The 18,175-nt window shown below is 44.4% G+C and overlaps 1 protein-coding gene across 13 annotated transcripts in view; it reads left to right on the top strand.

The window, feature by feature from the left end:
• Window positions 1-18,175, top strand: part of CLEC16A (C-type lectin domain containing 16A) — a 1,523,862-nt gene that overhangs the window by 935,456 nt on the left and 570,231 nt on the right. The window lies entirely within an intron of this gene.

Below are 18,175 nucleotides of genomic sequence, written 5' to 3'. Positions count from 1 at the left end.
GGCGCTTGTATTGCAGAGAGCTCTAGATTGAAGAGGGATAGGTCCGCACTTATCCGATCACTAACCTCTGCTCTTCTCACGGCTGAACGGAAGCTCCTGGCCGCCCCCACGGTGGAAAGACTCCGGAGGGTCACTCTCCTTAGGGAACAGATTAAAACAGCACAACTCACAGCCAAATCGCTGCTTTGGATGAGGCAGAAATTCTACGAATTTTCCAATAAACCTCATACAATGCTAGTCAACAAATTGCGCCCACGTGCATTCAATTATTTTCCTGAGTTTCTTTCCCGACCTGACGGATCTAGGACCTATTGCCCTCGTGAAATTTCAAACATTTTCGGTAAATTTTACCATAAACTCTACAACTGTCTTTCCCCGGAAAACCATTTTCACTTTACTCAAGAGAAATTTAGAGCCTTCTTCTCCAATCTTAAACTCCCCAAACTCTCGTCGAGCGATCTGGAGACCCTTAATAAGGCGGTATCGGCGGAGGAGCTTTCTGACGTAGTGCGGGATCTTCCATCGCATAAGTCACCTGGTCCTGATGGACTCCCCTATTTCTACTATAAAACCTATCTAGACATTTTAGGACCTCACATGCTCACTCTATTTGATACTTTACTACAGGGGACCCATCCCCATCCACATTTCTCACATTCCTTCATCTCAGTGATTCCCAAACCGGGTAAGGATCCCTCCATCCCAGATAATTATAGGCCCATAGCCCTTCTGAATTCTGACTACAAAATATTTACAAAAATTCTTGCCTCCCGGCTATCGGTTCTTGCCCCCAAACTTATTCACAGAGATCAGGTGGGGTTTGTGCCTGGCAGACATGCAGGTGACAACACCCGCCGCACGATCAACCTGGTCGATCTTTTGGATAGGACCAACACACCAGCACTCCTACTTAGCTTAGACGCCCAAAAGGTCTTTGATAGGCTCAGCTGGCCTTATATGTTCGCCACGCTCAGGGTTTATGGGTTTCGGGGCCCTTTTTTGAGGGCATTGGAAGCTTTATACTCAACGGTCACTGCCCAGGTACAGATGTCCCTCCCCTCTTTGCACAAGCTACTAACATCCTTTGGGGGTATTTCTGGATACAAGGTTAACACCTCTAAGACTGAGGCCCTCCCCATACACATCCCTGCCACACAACTTTCTAGACTAAAAGAATCTTACCCCTACAGATGGTGCAGTGATTCACTCAAGTACCTGGGGGGTTTTCTGACCCCTTCTTATTCCCACCTGTTCCGTGCGAACTTTCCTGCCCTGTTTCAGGATATAAATAATTCACTACTGACCTGGTCTAAATACCCTCTATCCCTGCTAGGCAGGGTCAACGTCCTTAAAATGTCAGTCTTGCCCAGACTGCTCTATCACTTTGAGACACTGCCAGTTGCCGTTCCGTCCCCTCAGCTTAAACTTCTCCGACGACGTTTCCTTAAATTTATTTGGGCTGATAGGTCTCATCGCTTTGCCAGCTCTGTGGTGTTTGCGCCCGCGGGTCGGGGGGGGTTGGGTGCTCCGGATATTGTGAAATATTATCAAGCTACCCATTTACGAATTATTGCTACCTGGTCCTCTCTTAATGCCACGAGTCGGTGGGCTACTATTGAAAAGGGGGTCCTGTATCCGGTTCACCCATGCTCCTTGATCTGGGGCGCACCATCCCCACTACCCTCCACCCTCAGACGTCAATGTACTGCCCCAATGTCATTTACCTTGGACTTGTGGCAAAAGTGTAACAAAAAGTACTCCCTCTCTTCGGCCTGCCCCCCCCCCCCCCCCTCACGAATGTCTTATTTAATCCTAATATCCCTGATGGACTGTCCATGGGTAGGATTTCCCCGTGGCTAGATCCCCCTCTTTTCCAACTTAGAAACCTGGTACACCCTGTCTCCCGTAGACTTCACGCCTTTGAGACCTTGCGAGAAAAATATGACATTCCCAAACATTCGTTTTACTTCTACCTACAGGTGAGGCACTTCTTTAACTCTAAATCTCCGACCTTAACCCTTGACTCTCCCACAGCTTTTGAGCATCTCTGCGCTCAAGGTCCACATCAACCTAATTTAATTTCCTCTATTCACCGCATCCTCCATGAGTCGACCCCTCTAACTAAATTTACGCATCTGTATATGAGTAGATGGTCTCAGTTGTTGGACAAGCCTATCTCCCTGCAGACGTGGGATAGGATTTGGTCCTCTACTTTCAAATCCTCTAAGTGTGTTACGCAAAGGGAAACGGCAATAAAAATCCTTATGTTTTGGTATAAGACCCCCGATGTCATCCACAAATACGATTTCTCAGTCTCACCATCTTGTTGGCGATGTGGCCTTGACATTGGGTCATTGTTCCATATCTTCTGGACATGCCCTTTGATACGGCCTTTCTGGATAGCGGTGGGGTCTTTGGTGGTGGAGGTGACGGGGGTATCCCTCCCGATTGATCCCCTATATTGCTTGCTGGGTCTCCCTATACCAGGTAAAAAAACACCAATCGACTGGTTTCCTACATTTTGCTTGCTGCTAAGAGGCTTGTCCCATTGTGTTGGTTGTCCAATGCAACTCCCCCCTGGCCTAGGTTACTCCAACTGGTGTCTGAAATTCGGAGAATGGAGTATTTGACAGCCTCGGTGCATGATTTGGTTCCCCAGTTCGATAAAGTGTGGGAACCCTGGGATCGATCAGCATATGGGGCCCCCCCTGCCGGTACGTCCATCTGACTGCAGCTACCGATCGGGGCCCTTTGTTGATGGCTTCCGCCCCCCCCCCCTCCCCTACCCTGTCTTGTCCCCCTCCCCTCCCGGGGACATACTATGCTGACCATGTGAATATTCGTTTTTTGCCTCTTTTTGGCCTCCGGCCTCTTGATGCTCAGAATAGTTTGTTTGATTTACACTGACTGTTTGTTATTTATAGTACGAGATATGGATACGCAGTTCACCCTTGTGCCTGCGTTTGTGGACTTTTTTCTCTGTCTGTTGTAACTTATGCCTTACACCTTGATCTATATCTTTCTATATTTACTGATTTTTCTAATGCTTTAGTGTATTGTTTTTGTTTTTGCTTTAAAAATTAATAAAAATTACAATTATAAAAAAAAAAAAAAAAAAAAAAAAAACTTGCGGTGGAATTGCGAAAAAGAAATCAACCAGCTCGGTGACCGCACAGACACGCTTGAAAATAAATTTGATGGTCAGCTATGTTCAGGCTGTTGAGTAGGATAACCACAACCTTCGCCTCTCAGTGTCTCAACTGCAGCTCCAACAGGAGGATCTGGAAAATAGAGAAAGACGCCAGAATCTTTGCTTTAGAGGTATCCCGGAGACTGTGGGAGACTGTGACTTACGTGCTTACCTGTTAGGCCTCTTTATCACCCTGGCCCCCACGGTAGTGGACATAGACCGGCGCCTTGACAGGGCTCATCGCTCTCTAGCCCCCAGGCCTCCTGTAGGGGCTAGGCCCAGGGATGTTATCATCCTGTTCCACTTCTTTGAAAGCAAAGAGGCACTGATCCAATCCACGCGCAATAAACCTCAAATTGTATACAAAGGAGCGAAGTTGCAAAATTTTAGTGACCTCTCCCCCATCACCTTGGCTAAACGCAGGAACCTTCGGCCAATTACCTCTTACTTGCAGCATCACAAGGTCCCATATTATTGGGACTTTCCCTTCCGTCTGCTTGTGTCCAAAAATGGAGCTCAGTACACCCTTCGTGATCTTCCGGAGAGTGAATCCTTTCTAAAGAGCCTTGGGCTCCCTCCCCTGCCTGAGGAAGACATGCATCCGGCTGAAGCCCAGACCCGCCCTCTTCCCAATGCTTCTAGCCGCATCTGGACACCCGTGAGGAGCAAATCCAGGAGGCATCTCTCTACACCTCAACGCCCACGATTCTCCAAACAGCTTCCCTGACTTCCCCTGCCATATCCCATATGGCTCAATTATGTATGTTCCTCATACTTCCCCATCTTTTCCCTTGCCTCCGTGAATTGAACGGAAAAGATCCTGTTGCAATGGTTACTTCAAGTTTGCCCTTTGTCTTGAAGGTTCAAGCTGGGACTATTTTTCCCCTTCCCATGGGGGTTTTGTTTCTACAAATGTCTATATGTTATTAATGCTCTTTTGTTAATTTCCGAGTTCATAAGGAGAGTAGACGGCCCTCCCACTTCCACTTTTACGTAAGACCACCTCCGGTGATAGTCTGGCCATGACCCTCTTGGCCTGGGTATTTGCCCTAGGTCCCCTGAGGTATATGTTCCCCTCAGGCTCTCAAGATCTTCTGTTTTCTTTTGTTTTTCTTTCCTTTTTTATTTTTCTGACGCTTCTGTTAATGTTCATTTTTAAGGTCTTTTGTTCTATTGTGTCCATTCATATAGATCAGTTTTATTGTTAACTCATGCACTGTACATGCCGGCTTGGCCTCAGGTTATCCTGGCTCTGGGTATACCTACTTTTTCCCCATCGCCTAGGCATAACTGACGCTAATGACACTTTACATTGACTAGAGTCCTGGTCCTTTGTTATTTATTGTCTGCTGTATTGCAACCTCCTGGCTCTCACATACGCATACCTACCTAGACTGCCCTTATGGCTTTAAAGCTCCTGTCATATAATGTGAAGGGCCTAGGCTCTATACATAAGCGCTGGGTGGCCCTGAAGGAATTCAGGTCCTCTGGCGCAGACGTGATTATGTTGCAAGAAACGCACTTTAAAGTAGATGGCTCCCTTAAGTTTGCCTCCAAGCACTTCCCCACCTCCGTCCTAGCCTCTGACCTCACAGGCAGGGCGGGGGTTGCGATTTTGATTAGAAAATCATGCCCCCTTAAGGTCAAAAATTCCCATGTAGATCCGCAGGGTAGATACCTAATCCTAGACTGCCAATACTATAACACTTCTCTGACCCTTGTCAACCTGTATGCCCCCAATGTTGGTCAGATTGATTTCCTTAATGGCCTGTTTGACTCCTCCTACTATCCTTCTCAGCCTTTTATGATAGTTGGCGGGGACTTCAATTTGGTTATGTCCCCCACTAGAGATAGAAAAACACTGTTCTCTTCCACGTCCTCCAAGAAGCTTGCCTCTCAAGCTACCTCCTTCCGGCAGCTTATTAGATCCCACCGCCTTTTTGACTCATGGAGGATTAAACACCCCACAGCTCAGCAATTTAATTTCTATTCACCTGCTCATAAAATGTACTCGCGGCTCGATCACTTCTTTATATCTGCCCCGCTTATCCCATTGGTGGTTGACTCTGAGGTGATGCCGATTACCTGGTCTGATCATGCCCCCATTACCCTAGACCTCCTGCTCACTCAAGCCTACCCCAGATCCTGTCACTGGCGGCTTAATAACCACCTCTTACAATCTGAAGGCTCCCGCTCTGTCCTTGCGCAAAATCTTGCAGAATTTTTCCAGCTAAACAATGGGTCGGTCTCTGATTTTTCCACCCTGTGGGAAGCCCACAAAGCCGTTTTTAGAGGTTCTTGCATTGCAGAGAGCTCTAGACTGAAGAGAGACAGAGCCGAATATATTTGTTCTCTAACTTTTGCTCTTCTCTCGGCGGAGCGGAGGCTTCTGGGTTCCCCCACGGGGGATAGACTGCGGAGAGTCACTCTACTCAGGGAACAGATTAAAACGGCCCAACTTGACCGGGCTGCTAAATCACTGCTTTGGACGAAGCAGAAATTTTATGAATTTTCCAATAAACCCCATAAAATGTTAATAAATTACGTCCGTGCCCATTCAACTCCTTCCCTGAGTTTCTCTCCCGTCCTGACGGTACCGAGACCCATTGCCCTCGTGAAATCTCCAACACCTTTGGCGAATTTTACCACAAACTATATAATTGTTTATCCCCAGAAAATCATTTTCTCTTCACACAAGAGAAATTCAAGTCCTTCTTCTCTACCCTGAAACTTCCCAAGATTTCAACAACTGATTTAGAAACCCTGAACAAATCTAACTGCAGACGAGCTCTCGGACATCATACGGGAGCTCCCTTCGCATAAATCGTCTGGCCCTGATGCCCCCCCCCCCTATTTCTATAAAAAAATCTGGATATCTTGGGACTGCACATGCTCACTCTATTTGATTCCCTTCTGGGGGACACCCCCCACCCCCAATTTTCACATTCCTACATCTCGGTGATCCCCAAACCGGGTAAGGATCCCTCTATCCCAGACAATTATAGGCCTATAGCCCTTCTAAATTCGGATTACAAGATTTTTACAAAAATTCTTGCTTCTAGATTGTCAGTGCTTGCCCCCAAACTTATCCACAGAGACCAGGTGGGGTTTGTGCCTGGCAGGCATGCCGGAGACAACACCCGACGCACAATCAACCTAGTGGATCTTCTGGATAGGACCAACAAATCAGCATTGCTACTTAGTCTAGACGCACAGAAGGCCTTTGATAGGCTCTGTTGGCCTTATATGTTCGCAACGCTTAAAGTCTACGGTTTTACTGGCCCTTTTTTAAACGCACTCGAAGCTTTATATTCAACTGTCACTGCCCAGGTTCAGATGTTGTCCTTCTTGTCACCTTGCTTTCCCCTCGGCAGGGGTGCCCTTTATCACCGTTATTTATTTTATGCCTAGAACCCCTAGCCGAGTCCATACGTTCTCATCCAGATATTTGCGGGGTGGTGATGCGACAGGGGGGAGTATAAATTATCACTCTTCGCGGACGACATCTTGTTAACCATTACCAACCCACTGGTCTCCCTCCCCTCACTACGCAAATTACTCTTAACCTTTGGGGGGATCTCTGGTTACAAAGTGAACACCTCAAAGACTGAAGCTCTACCCATACACATACCTGCTACACAACTCTCCAGGCTTAAAGAAACTTACCCTTATAGATGGTGCACGGACTCACTCAAATATTTGGGTGTTTTTTTGACTCCTTCATATTCCCACCTGTTCCGTGCTAATTTCCCCCCCTATTCCAAGACATCAATAACTCCCTACTGACCTGGTCCAAATACCCTCTATCCCTCTTGGGCAGGATCAACGTCCTTAAAATGTCAGTTTTGCCCAGGTTGCTCTATCATTTTGAGACACTGCCAGTTGCCCTTCCAGCCCCCCAGCTTAAACTTCTCCAGAGATGGTTTTTAAAATTTATATGGGCTGACAGATCTCACCGCCTTGCCAGTTCAGTGGTATTTGCACCTCGAGCTCGGGGAGGTCTGGGAGCTCCGGATATCGTAAAATATTATCATGCTACCCTTTTACGAATTATTACCTCTTGGTCCTCTCTTAACGCCACGAGTCAGTGGGCTGCCATTGAGAAGGGGGTCCTGTATCCGGTGCACCCATGCTCCTTTATCTGGGGTGCCTCTTCCCCTCTGCCTCCTAACCTCAGGAGCCAATGTACGGCCCCAATGTCCTTTACCCTGGACATATGGCAAAGATGCAACAAAAAGTACTCCCTTTCCTCACCCTGCCCCCCCCCCCCCCCCTTACGATTGTGTTGTTCAACCCCAGTATCCCGGATGGACTGTCTTTGGGCAGGATCTTCACGTGGCTAGCCCTTCCCCTTTTCCAACTTAGAAACCTGGTGCACCCCATCTCGCGTAGGCTTCACACCTTCGAAACCTTAAGTGACAAATATGACATCCCCAAGCACTTGTTTTACTTTTACCTACAGGTTAGGCACTTTTTCAGCTCCAAATCTCCGACCTTAACTCTTGCAAATCCCACGACTTTTGAACACCTTTGTGCCCAGGGTCCCCACCAATTACATCTAATCTCTTCTATCCACCAAATCCTCCATGAGTCGACCCCCTTAAATGAAATTACACATCTGTACATGAGTAAATAGTCTCAGCTGTTAGACAAACCCATCCCCCTACAGACTTAGATAAGGATAAGGATAAGATTTGGACCTCTACTTTTAAGTCCTCTAAGTGTGTCACGCAAAGGGAAACGGCAATTAAAATTCTCATGTTCTGGTATAGAACCCCCGATGTCATCCACAAATTTGATCCCTCAGTTTTGCCGCGATACTGGAGATGTGGGCTCGACGTCGGGTCATTGTTCCCCATCTTCTGGAAGTGCTCCCTGATACGTCCTTTTTGGTTGGAGGTGGGGTCGTTGGTGATGGGGGTGACGGGGTGTCCCTTCCGATCGACCCCCTACACTGTTGGGTCTCCCTCTCCCAGGCCTACCCAAAAATATCAACCGGCTGATCTCATATATTCTTTTAGCTAAGAGGCTCATACCGCTATGCTGGTTGTCTGGCGCAAACCCCCCCCCCCCCCCCCCGCCTAGATTTCTTCAATTGGTGTCCAAAATACAGAGAATGGAGTACCTGACGGCCTTGGTACATGATTTGGTTTCCCAGTTTGATAAAGTCTGAGAACCCTGGGATCGGTCGGAATTTGGGTCCCCCCGGTCTGTACTCCCTTAACCACTTTCAGACCGGACCAATTTGCTGGTCAAAGACCAGACCACTTTTTGCGATTCGGCACTGCGTCGCTTTAACTGACAATTGTGCGGTCGTGCGACGTGGCTCCCAAACAAAATTGACGTCCTTTTTTTCCCACAAATAGAGCTTTCTTTTGGTGGTATTTGATCACCCCTGCGGTTTTTATTTTTTGCGCTATAAACAAAAATAGAGCGACAATTTTGAAAAAAACGCATTATTTTTTACTTTTTGTTATAATATCCCCCAAAAATATATAAAAAAAACATTTTTTTTTCCCTCAATTTAGGCCGATATGTATTCTTCTACATATTTTTGGTAAAAAAAATCGCAATAAGCGATTATTGATAGGTTTGCGCAAAAGTTATAGCGTTTACAAAATAGGGATAGTTTTATAGCATTTGTATTAATAATTTGTTATTATTTTTTTTTTACTAGTAATGGCGGCGATCTGCGATTTTTATTGTGACTGCGACATTGTCGGGGACCCATCGGACATTTTTGACACATTTTTGGGACCATTGTCATTTATACAGTAATCACTGCTATATAAATGCAGTGATTCCTGTGTAAATGACACTGGCAGTGAAAGGGTTAACCAGTGGGTGGCAGTGTAGGGGTTAAGTGTTCCTAGGGGTGTGTTACTAACTGTGGGGGGGTTGGGCTTTCATTTGGTGTACACTGATCTCTGCTCCAATCACATGGAGCAGAGATCAGCGTCACTAGTTGCTAGGCAGAATGGAAAAATGTTGTTTATACAGCATTTCCTCCATTCGGCCGCTCCGTGAGACGATCGCGGGGATGCCCGCGGCGATCGAGTCCGCGGGTCCCGCGACCGGACTCACGGGGCTCCCGACCATGTACATGTACGCCAATATGCCTGCCCGTGCCATTCTGTCGACGTACATCGTCGTGCGCTGGTAGGGAAGTGGTTAACGGCTGCAGTCGCCGGTGGGTAGTGCCTTCTTTCTGGCCTTTGCGCCCACCTTTCCCCCTCCCATTAACTTTCTATATGTATCAGTCCGGGTATCTTTCTCTCCTTCCCCTGAGAATTGTCATGATGTTCTCATGGCTGTTTTGTTGCTTTGTCTAACTTTGGCCTCCGGCCTATTGTCGTACCGACTTTTGTTTTTCATAAACTGTATGTTATTTATTTTAACTGAAACAGGTATGCAGTTCACTTTTATGCCTGCATCTACGGACATTAATATCTGACTTCTATGGTTAATGTTTACGTTATAATCTATGTTTATTTCTGCTAACTGATCATTTCATTGCTTGATTATTTTGCACTTGCTTTGAAATTTAATAAAAATACAATTTAAAAAAAACAAAAATGTTCATCTGTCATATTCCCACCTTGACCTTTTTTTAGTTGGTAAATTCTTGTTGCAGAAAATAACTATATCTGATATACACTGTATAACTTGGTCAGACCATGCCCCTGTATCTCTCACAGTTGGCGGTGGAGGTGTGGAAACGAGCGCAAATAGGTGGCAAAATTACATCTATTTAATGAAATACCCTGAAAACAAGCACATCAAGGATTTCTTTACATTAAATGGCCACTCGGTTTCTGACCCCACCACACTGTGGAACACACATGAGGCTTACATGTGAGGCATTTTGCTTAAAAATAGCTCTATAGATCTTAGACAATTACTGATCGCCCAACATAACTGCCAATTGAGGGTGCTAAAATCCAATCACTATTGCAATGGAAGTAAAGCAGGTAAGCTTTTAGCAAACCAGCTTAAAGGGATTGTATACCCACAAAAAAAAAAAAACGTAAGGCAAAGGAATAATGAGCTAGTATGCAACGCATACTAGTTCATTATGCAATGCTTACCTTAGAAGAAAGCGCCGGCATCGCCTCCTGGTCACCACTGAGGGAGCTGACATATTCCCTCCTCGTTTCTCCTGGGTTCACGGCTCTGGCGCTGTGAGTGGCTGGAGCTGCAATAACGTCACTCCCACGCATGCCCACTTGAGTCTTCTTTCCGGCAAGGAGCTCTGATTTTTCTGGCTGCATCTGCCAGACGTTCAGAGCGCATGCGCTGCTGACGTCAGCGGTTGTATGCAAGTTGAATATTTCCTAAACCATATAGGTTTAGGAGATATTAATTTTACCTACAGGCTTACCTATAGGTAAAAATGTGAAAGCGGGGGTATACAACCACTTTTAGGACAAAACCAAAAATAGCTTTTCTAAAACACCATGCTAAGGGCACTTAATTGTATAATCTGAAAGATTGATGCATTTAGTGATTACTAAAGCAATCTGTATAACTTGCGAGATGACAAATCTATCACTCAGCCTACTCCAGATTACATTAAAGCGGAAGTAAACCCTGATGTTTTTACTTCCTCTTTTCTCCCTGCAAAGGTAGAGATTAATGGGCTACTATGTATCGCATAGTAGCCCATTATGTGTCACTTACCTGACACAGGAGCCAGCGATGTCACCTGTAGCAGGGATCATCCATCTTTTTCTGAGTATTGCTGCTCCGGCCACTGCTCCGGCATGCGCACAGGAACCGCCACTAACAGCATATCACCGTTAACAGGGGCATCCTCAGTAGACAGTGATGCCTGTCTTTTTGTAAATATCTCCTAAACCGTGTAGGTTTAGGAGATATTTGTTGGACCTACAGGCAAGCCTTAATCTAGGCTTACCTGTAGGTCAAAGATTTCAATTTATTAAATCTCCCATTCACGATACCCGATATTATAGCGACCATCAAATCGCTACCCCACAATTAATCTCCAGGCCCAGATGGCTATTCCTTAAAATATTAGCTATTCTTAGATTTCCTCCCCCCCCCCCCCTACTTGGTAGAGGTTTACAATACAGCCTTGTCTGCTGCTTACTTCCCCTCTGAAATGCTCACAGCAACAATTGTTACTTTACTCAAACCTGGGAAAGAGCCAGATACTGCACAAAATTTTAGGCCAATTGCATTACTGAATGTGGATCAAAAAATGTATGCCAAAATCATAGGCAACAGGATAGTGTATATCTTGCCATTGTTTTTCATCCCCATGGGCACGAGGGTCACTGTAGTATCTGGGGATTACCCTCGCATCACTATTTTCACAACTGTATAAGGCACATTTTGGACCCCTTGTTAGTATAAGTGATTGTTTATTGTAGTTGATAAAACATCATTACTTGTCCTGGTCAGGGAGATTGGTGGCCTTTAAGATGCTGCTGCTTCCAAAAATCCTATACCTATTTAGGACATTACCCATTAGTCTCCCTAATTCTTTTCATCAGACCCTTCAGAAATTGGTTTACAGATTTGTTTGTTTGCGCAAAAGAGCTAGATGCCCAGCTATAATTCTGACCAAACATAGGAAAGCTGGGGGCACGGACCCCTTAGGGATTATCATGGCTACCATCTTAGACAAATCCAAATGATGGATCAACCTGACAAATGTTACCCTTTGGAGCCAAATTGAGGAGGCCCATGTATACCTGGGGAGCCTACGCTGTTTATTACTGTTATCCAAATCTTGGTGCATACCATCAGCATACTCACACCCAATTATAGTGGCAACTCTGGGAGCATGAACTCACTTAAAAATTGGTTGTAGCAACCCCAGCATCAAACCGATCTAGATATTGCTGGTGGCACTCCATTTCATAATCAGAGTTGTCATTTGAATATTTGGGTGAGAAAGGGATCCAAAATATATTGTATCTATTAGAAGGTAATAAATTGATCCCACTCAAAGACCTTACTATGAAATTTTCCATACCATAATCTGGTTTTCTACTGTATGCTAGATTGGCTGCCTGCCTCTGCAAATACTCACAGATCTGACAATCCCTGAGTCAGTATATTTCTTTATGACAGTCATTCCACCACAGAAAAAGGGAATACCCCTCATTATAATCTTTTACAATCCAAAACAACCTTTTTTTTCAAAACTCCTTCCTTATTTAAATGGAAATAAAATGTGGGAGTCAAGGAAGTGAGACGGCTACAATCAGCCTGTAGAGATGCTTTCGAAACATTGGGCCTGCAAGTCTCGCAGTTCCTGGGAGCTAGGTTGAGACTTGTGAAGGAAAAGTCTTGCTGTTCTCTTGCAGATTACAGGAGTCTCTCCTTAGTGCTGTAGTAGTGGAACTGAATAAATAATTGGTGGGCCCTCTGTTGGCCTGGGAGCAAGGGATTTGTGGATGCGGTCAAATTCCAGTCTTTCCAGTGGGCTCTCAGGAGCCAATTCCAAAAAAAGGGCTGTTACTGTACCCTGCAAGTCAGTAATAGCTTCAGGGATCCCCTGGACACGGAGGTTATCCCAGTGGGCCCTATTTTCAGCAACCTCTAAATTTGTCTTGTATGGCCTCTAGTTCAGCTGAAATTTTATCCACCTCCTCCTCATGGCCCTCTAATACAGTTGTGGCTAAATCCATGTGCTGCTCTAATTGAGTCGTGTTGTGGCCTATCTCTTTAAGGCCTTTCACTAAGTCAGAGGGCAGCTTGCGGAAGGCCATGGGGATCACATCCCTCACTATAGAGCAGAACTTAGCAAGCATAGTGATAGTCTGTTGGTAGTGGACTCACCAGATCCATAGGGAATTGATGGAAACTGTCAGCAGGGGAGGCTGGATCTGCTGCGGAAAGCTGTGTTGAATCATCAGGCTCTGGTGGCTCGATCACCATCTTGCCTTTGACTGCAGCTGGGGAGGCCTTGGAGTGCTGACGGTTCTGCTGGCGCTGCTTGGACAAACGGTACATAACTGCTAGAAGCCTGGGGTGTAGGAGGTGGATGAGATGTGCGTGAGTTGCAGGCCTTGCTTGGTTAGGCGAGTGTGATCGTTCCGATGGTGCAGAGCAAGTAGCTCAAGTGGCATTGTCTTTGCTCGTGCACGTGCGCCCCCATGTTTTTTTTTTGTGTTTTGTTTTTTATAAAGTGCTCAAAACTTATGTGCAAAATCATAACACTTTGCTATAAAGTGCTATAATATAATATAGATACACCACATTTACAGGCCTTCCTTTATTAAGATGGCATCTCACCTCCTCATAGACAACAAGAGAAAAAAAAAAGCCTAGTAAACAAGGCTTTGCATATATATATATATATATATATATATATATATATATATATATATATATATATATATATATATATATTTTTTTTTTTTTTTTAAATAAGAACAAATAATGAGGTAACACGTATTATGTATATACAGAAAGTACTTCACAATGCTTGATTAAAGCAGGCTTGGACCATATGTAATGTAGAGAGTATTGCCGAAAAAAATCTGGCAGAAAAAGAAAAGTAGTATGGTAGTAAGCAACCAAATGAGTATGCCTGAGTAATAGAATATACAATAGCAAGTATGCTGGAGGAAAAGGTACTAACCTGAAAGCAACATGCAAATCAGAATGGTGCTTGGTGGCGTGCAACACATGGCGTACTGTTCGCTATGTTTGCAGACCTTTAAATAACCCACAAGGGTTCATTGTAGTCAGCTGTGGACAGGCACCATTGGCAGCCTCCACAGCTGAGGCCATTTGAGATGCACTTGTGCGCCAATGGCTGCATCAAGTCTGTCTAGTGAGCTCCCTGACGGGACGGTGCGGGTACCTGGGGGAGTGGGAACGCCTACTCTTTCTTGATCCAAAAGCAGATTGCTTTTGTCGGCATGTAGCGACTTGGTGTCACTACATTGATGACATTTTGTTGCTTTGGACTGGCCCCGTAGATCTACTACATCAATTAACATTTTTGAACTCCAACAATGCACTAAACCTACGTTTTTACTATGTCTTACAACTCGTCTACTATATCTTTTTTGGATTTAACCATCATTAAGGATAACAAAGGTTTTCTTCAAAGCAAACTATTCAGAAAGCCGACTGCTGGAAATACTATTTCGTCAGCAACCAGCTTTCATCCCAAACAGTTACTTCAGTCCATCCCATTTGCTCGATATATGAGAGCACAACTGACTTTTTTTTGATCAGGAAGCTGCTCTATTGAGAGAGAGACTCCAAGCTCGGGGCTATTCCAAAAAAACATTAAAAATTGCATACAAAAAAGCAAAGGCCAGATCTAGAAGTGACCTCCTTGCCAAAACATGGGTCATACAACACTCCCCCCTACGCATCATTACTACATATTGCCAACAGCACCACCAGATCAAACCTATATTGTCTAAATACTGGCAGACACTTACCACAGACCATTCTCTTGCACCTTTTGTACCTGCACAGCCACTTTTCACGTAAAGGAGAGCTCCATCTATATGCGACAAACTTGTTAACAGTGAATACTCTACAAATACTTTTAACACCACAAAATTTTGAGGCACCTTCCAGTGTGGGAATTGTGGATATTGTAAATATATGGATACTGCCAAAAAGGTAGTTTTTCCAATGGGAATCCTTTTCATCCACATCATTATGTCAATTGTCGCACGATCGGTGTAGTTTACCTCTTGTCGTGTGAATGTGGCTGTTATTATGTAGGAAAAACCAAGTTACCATTTTGGAAACTCATTTCTCGCCACACCATTAGTATTAACTCAAAAGATCCTGATTTCCCTACTGGGTGCCACTGTCACCTAGTCCATCCTGACCATACCCCAAAAATGTTTTTGGGCCCTTGACCACATCCCCCAAATTCCAGAGGTGGTGATGATAATAAATTGCTGTTACAGAGTGAATTGAGGTGGATATTCCACCTCAACGCTACTGCACCCCCTGGCCTCAATGAGGCGTTTAATTTCAAACCTTTTCTCAAGGGCTTCCAATCCAGGGCTTGTGAATTAGACTTATAACACTATGTTGTTTCTTGTTTATTTTGTTACACTGCCTTTTACTTACTAGTTTGGCACCAAAATGCCATCTCGGTCTCCTTATCCACATTCTATTCCTACCAGGCCATTAATTGCTGACTGTTCATATTTATCTTAACATTATATAAGGTAGTCAACACATCGGTTAACCTTCCACCACTTATTTTTTTCTAATTATACTATTATGTTATACATTCATGTGTATGCTACATCTTTCTTACCGTAATCTTCTGATGTATTTACTTGAGCTATAATTATTGTTATAATAATGTTTCATGTACCATGTCACCACCATTATCTTCAATGTCTGTCTGCTTTTTCATAGATGTATGGTACCCATGGCAAGTCTGCAACCCACTCTGTTCACCACCAGGGGTTGTTTAGGGACTTCTCCTACACCTTTTTCCCTTCTATACATATTGTACCACTGTCCGGTCTCTGCTTGTGGAGTCTGCCCAGCACGCGGGAGACTCCACAGGCCCTTGTGGTTGTCGCTCTTGGCCTGTGGTTTGTTTTCCTGTCTAGCGCAGGGTTGCCCTGCGTTCTTCCTGTTTGCGCTCCATTCTGGAGGGCAGGCAGTCAGGCTTTCCGCGCTTTGGTGACGCGGGACGCGTTTTCGCCCACTTCGTGGGCGGGGCACCGTCCCGTCAGGGAGCTCACTAGATGGGCTTGATGCAGCCATTGGCGCACAAGTCCATCTGAAATGGCCTCAGCTGTGGAGGCTGCCGATTGCGCCGGTCCACAGCTGACTACAATTAACCCTTATGGGTTATTTAAAGGCCTGCAAACAAGGCGAACAGTACTGCGTGTGCTGCACGGCGCCAAGCATCGTTCTGATTTGCCTGTTGCATTCAGGTTAGTACCTTTTCCTCCAGCATACTTGCTATTGTATATTCTATTACTCAGGCATACTCATTTGGTTGCTTACTACCATACTACTTTTCTTTTTCTGCCATATTTTTTTATGCTGTATGCTGCCGTTTGTTTTGCTGTTCTGGCTGTATTACCAGACAGTTGAGCTCCTGTAGTCATAGCATTATTGGACTCTACTGTATAGTGACCTGCTTGGCCATTATTGGCTTGAATATTATATCATCACGGGCATTCCACCGCCATATTTAATGTTCTAAAGTTACTAGATTACTTTTACCCCCTGCTGCTGACCATTGATGCTGTGCTAGACCTGCAAGTACCTTTATTATGTGTAATCCTTATTATCAAGGATGAAACTGTTGAGCTATGCACTTTTCTCGCTTGTACTTACTTTCTTACATTTACATTTTAGACTATGTATTTACGAGATGTTTGTCTTGCCTAAGGAAAAGGACGGATAGTCTGAAACATGTCGGCAATACTCTCTACATTACATATGGTCCAAGCCTGCTTTAATTCAGCATTGTGAAGTACATTCTGTATATACGTAATACGTGTTACCTCATTATTATTTTTTCTTATTTAATAAAAATTATATATACATTTTTAACTACTGACTGGTCTATCTGAATTAATATCCCTAGGGGTATTTGCTGTGCCTTGTGCACTAGGCTTTTTTTCTCTTGTTGTTTTGTTATGGGATTTTGTTAGACCAGCCATGACTCGCCACCATCCTGCACACATTTGCCTTCTTTCACCTCCTCATAGAAGGTTAATAGGTTGGGTTGGTTTGGTTTGGCTTGGCTAGAACAATTCTTCATGAATTCATGCCGATCACTACTAATACCGTTTTAATACTGTCTTTATTACTAAAATCTTGTATATGGTCCCTTATTATTCCCTCTAAGAGCTTTCAAACTATTGGTTAGGCTAACTGGTCTGTAGTTCCCAGCGATATATCTTGGGCCTTTTTTAAATATTGGTGCTACATTGGCTTTTCTCCAATCAGCTGGACACCATTACAGTCAGTAGACTGTTCATAAAAATCAGGAACAGTGGTCTGGCAATCACTTGACTGAGTTCCTTAAGGACCCTTGGGTGTAAGCCATCTGGTCCCAGTGACCTTATTTATGTTAAGTTTTTAAAGTCTATTTCGAATTCTATCTTCTTAGCCATGAGGATGTTTTCTGTGATGTATTATGAGGATAAACATTGCAGTCTTGGTTACTGAATCCCCCTGTTTCCCTCATGAAGACTGAGGAGAATAATAAATTCAAAACCTTTGCCACCTCTCCATCTTTTGTAACCAGATTCCCTTCATCATTCTTTATGGGACCAATATGTGCTGACCCCCCTTTCTTACAATTTATATAAGTAAAGAATTATTTTTACTGTGCTCCGTTTTGTGCTTTCCATGTTTTATCTTTGCCGCCCTGATTGCACCCTTATATTTCTTATTGCATTCTTTGTAAAGTTGTAATGCTGAGGATAACTCCTCAGCCTTGTATTGTTTGAAGCCCTTCTCCTTTGCTTTTATATGCATTTTTACGTTGGAGTTAAGCCGCCCTGGACTTTTGTTAGCTCTTTTAAATTTATTTCCCATTGGGATGCACCAGTTCCTTTATTTAATATTGGGAGTGCTCTTAAAGCACTGCCATTCCACATGTGACATGTTGTCCTGCAATGGCACCTGTAGAAGTTTGGAATGGGTCACAGCATAGGAAAAAGAACATTTGGACGAATACAGTATCTCTGCCATTCCTTCTTGTGCCCCCTCTGATGGCCTGCTCAAAGCTTCTTTCCTAGCTATCATATACTAAAGGAGGCCATACATCATTGTGATGGAACCGATCCCACACTCCGATTGAGTACTTCCGTCTATATACCGCTATTTAAGTCCTGGAACACAAGTCCAATGGATCTGGCTATAGGAACCCCCAAGAGACTAGACGACACCAGTCTTGGAGGAAATCAGGAATGATCTTTATTTGAGATCTCACACAAAATATATACAGCGGGGTGACTAAAACCTAACCTAATTAGCATGAGCTAATTATCG

This window comes from Lithobates pipiens, unplaced genomic scaffold (genome assembly GCF_037356315.1).
Source record: "Lithobates pipiens isolate NorthernLeopardFrog02 unplaced genomic scaffold, aLitPip1_a1.2 Scaffold_22, whole genome shotgun sequence".
NCBI classification, from domain to species: domain Eukaryota; kingdom Metazoa; phylum Chordata; class Amphibia; order Anura; family Ranidae; genus Lithobates; species Lithobates pipiens.
The sequence above is the reverse complement of the archived record's forward strand: the minus strand, read 5'-3'. Positions and strand labels throughout refer to the sequence as shown.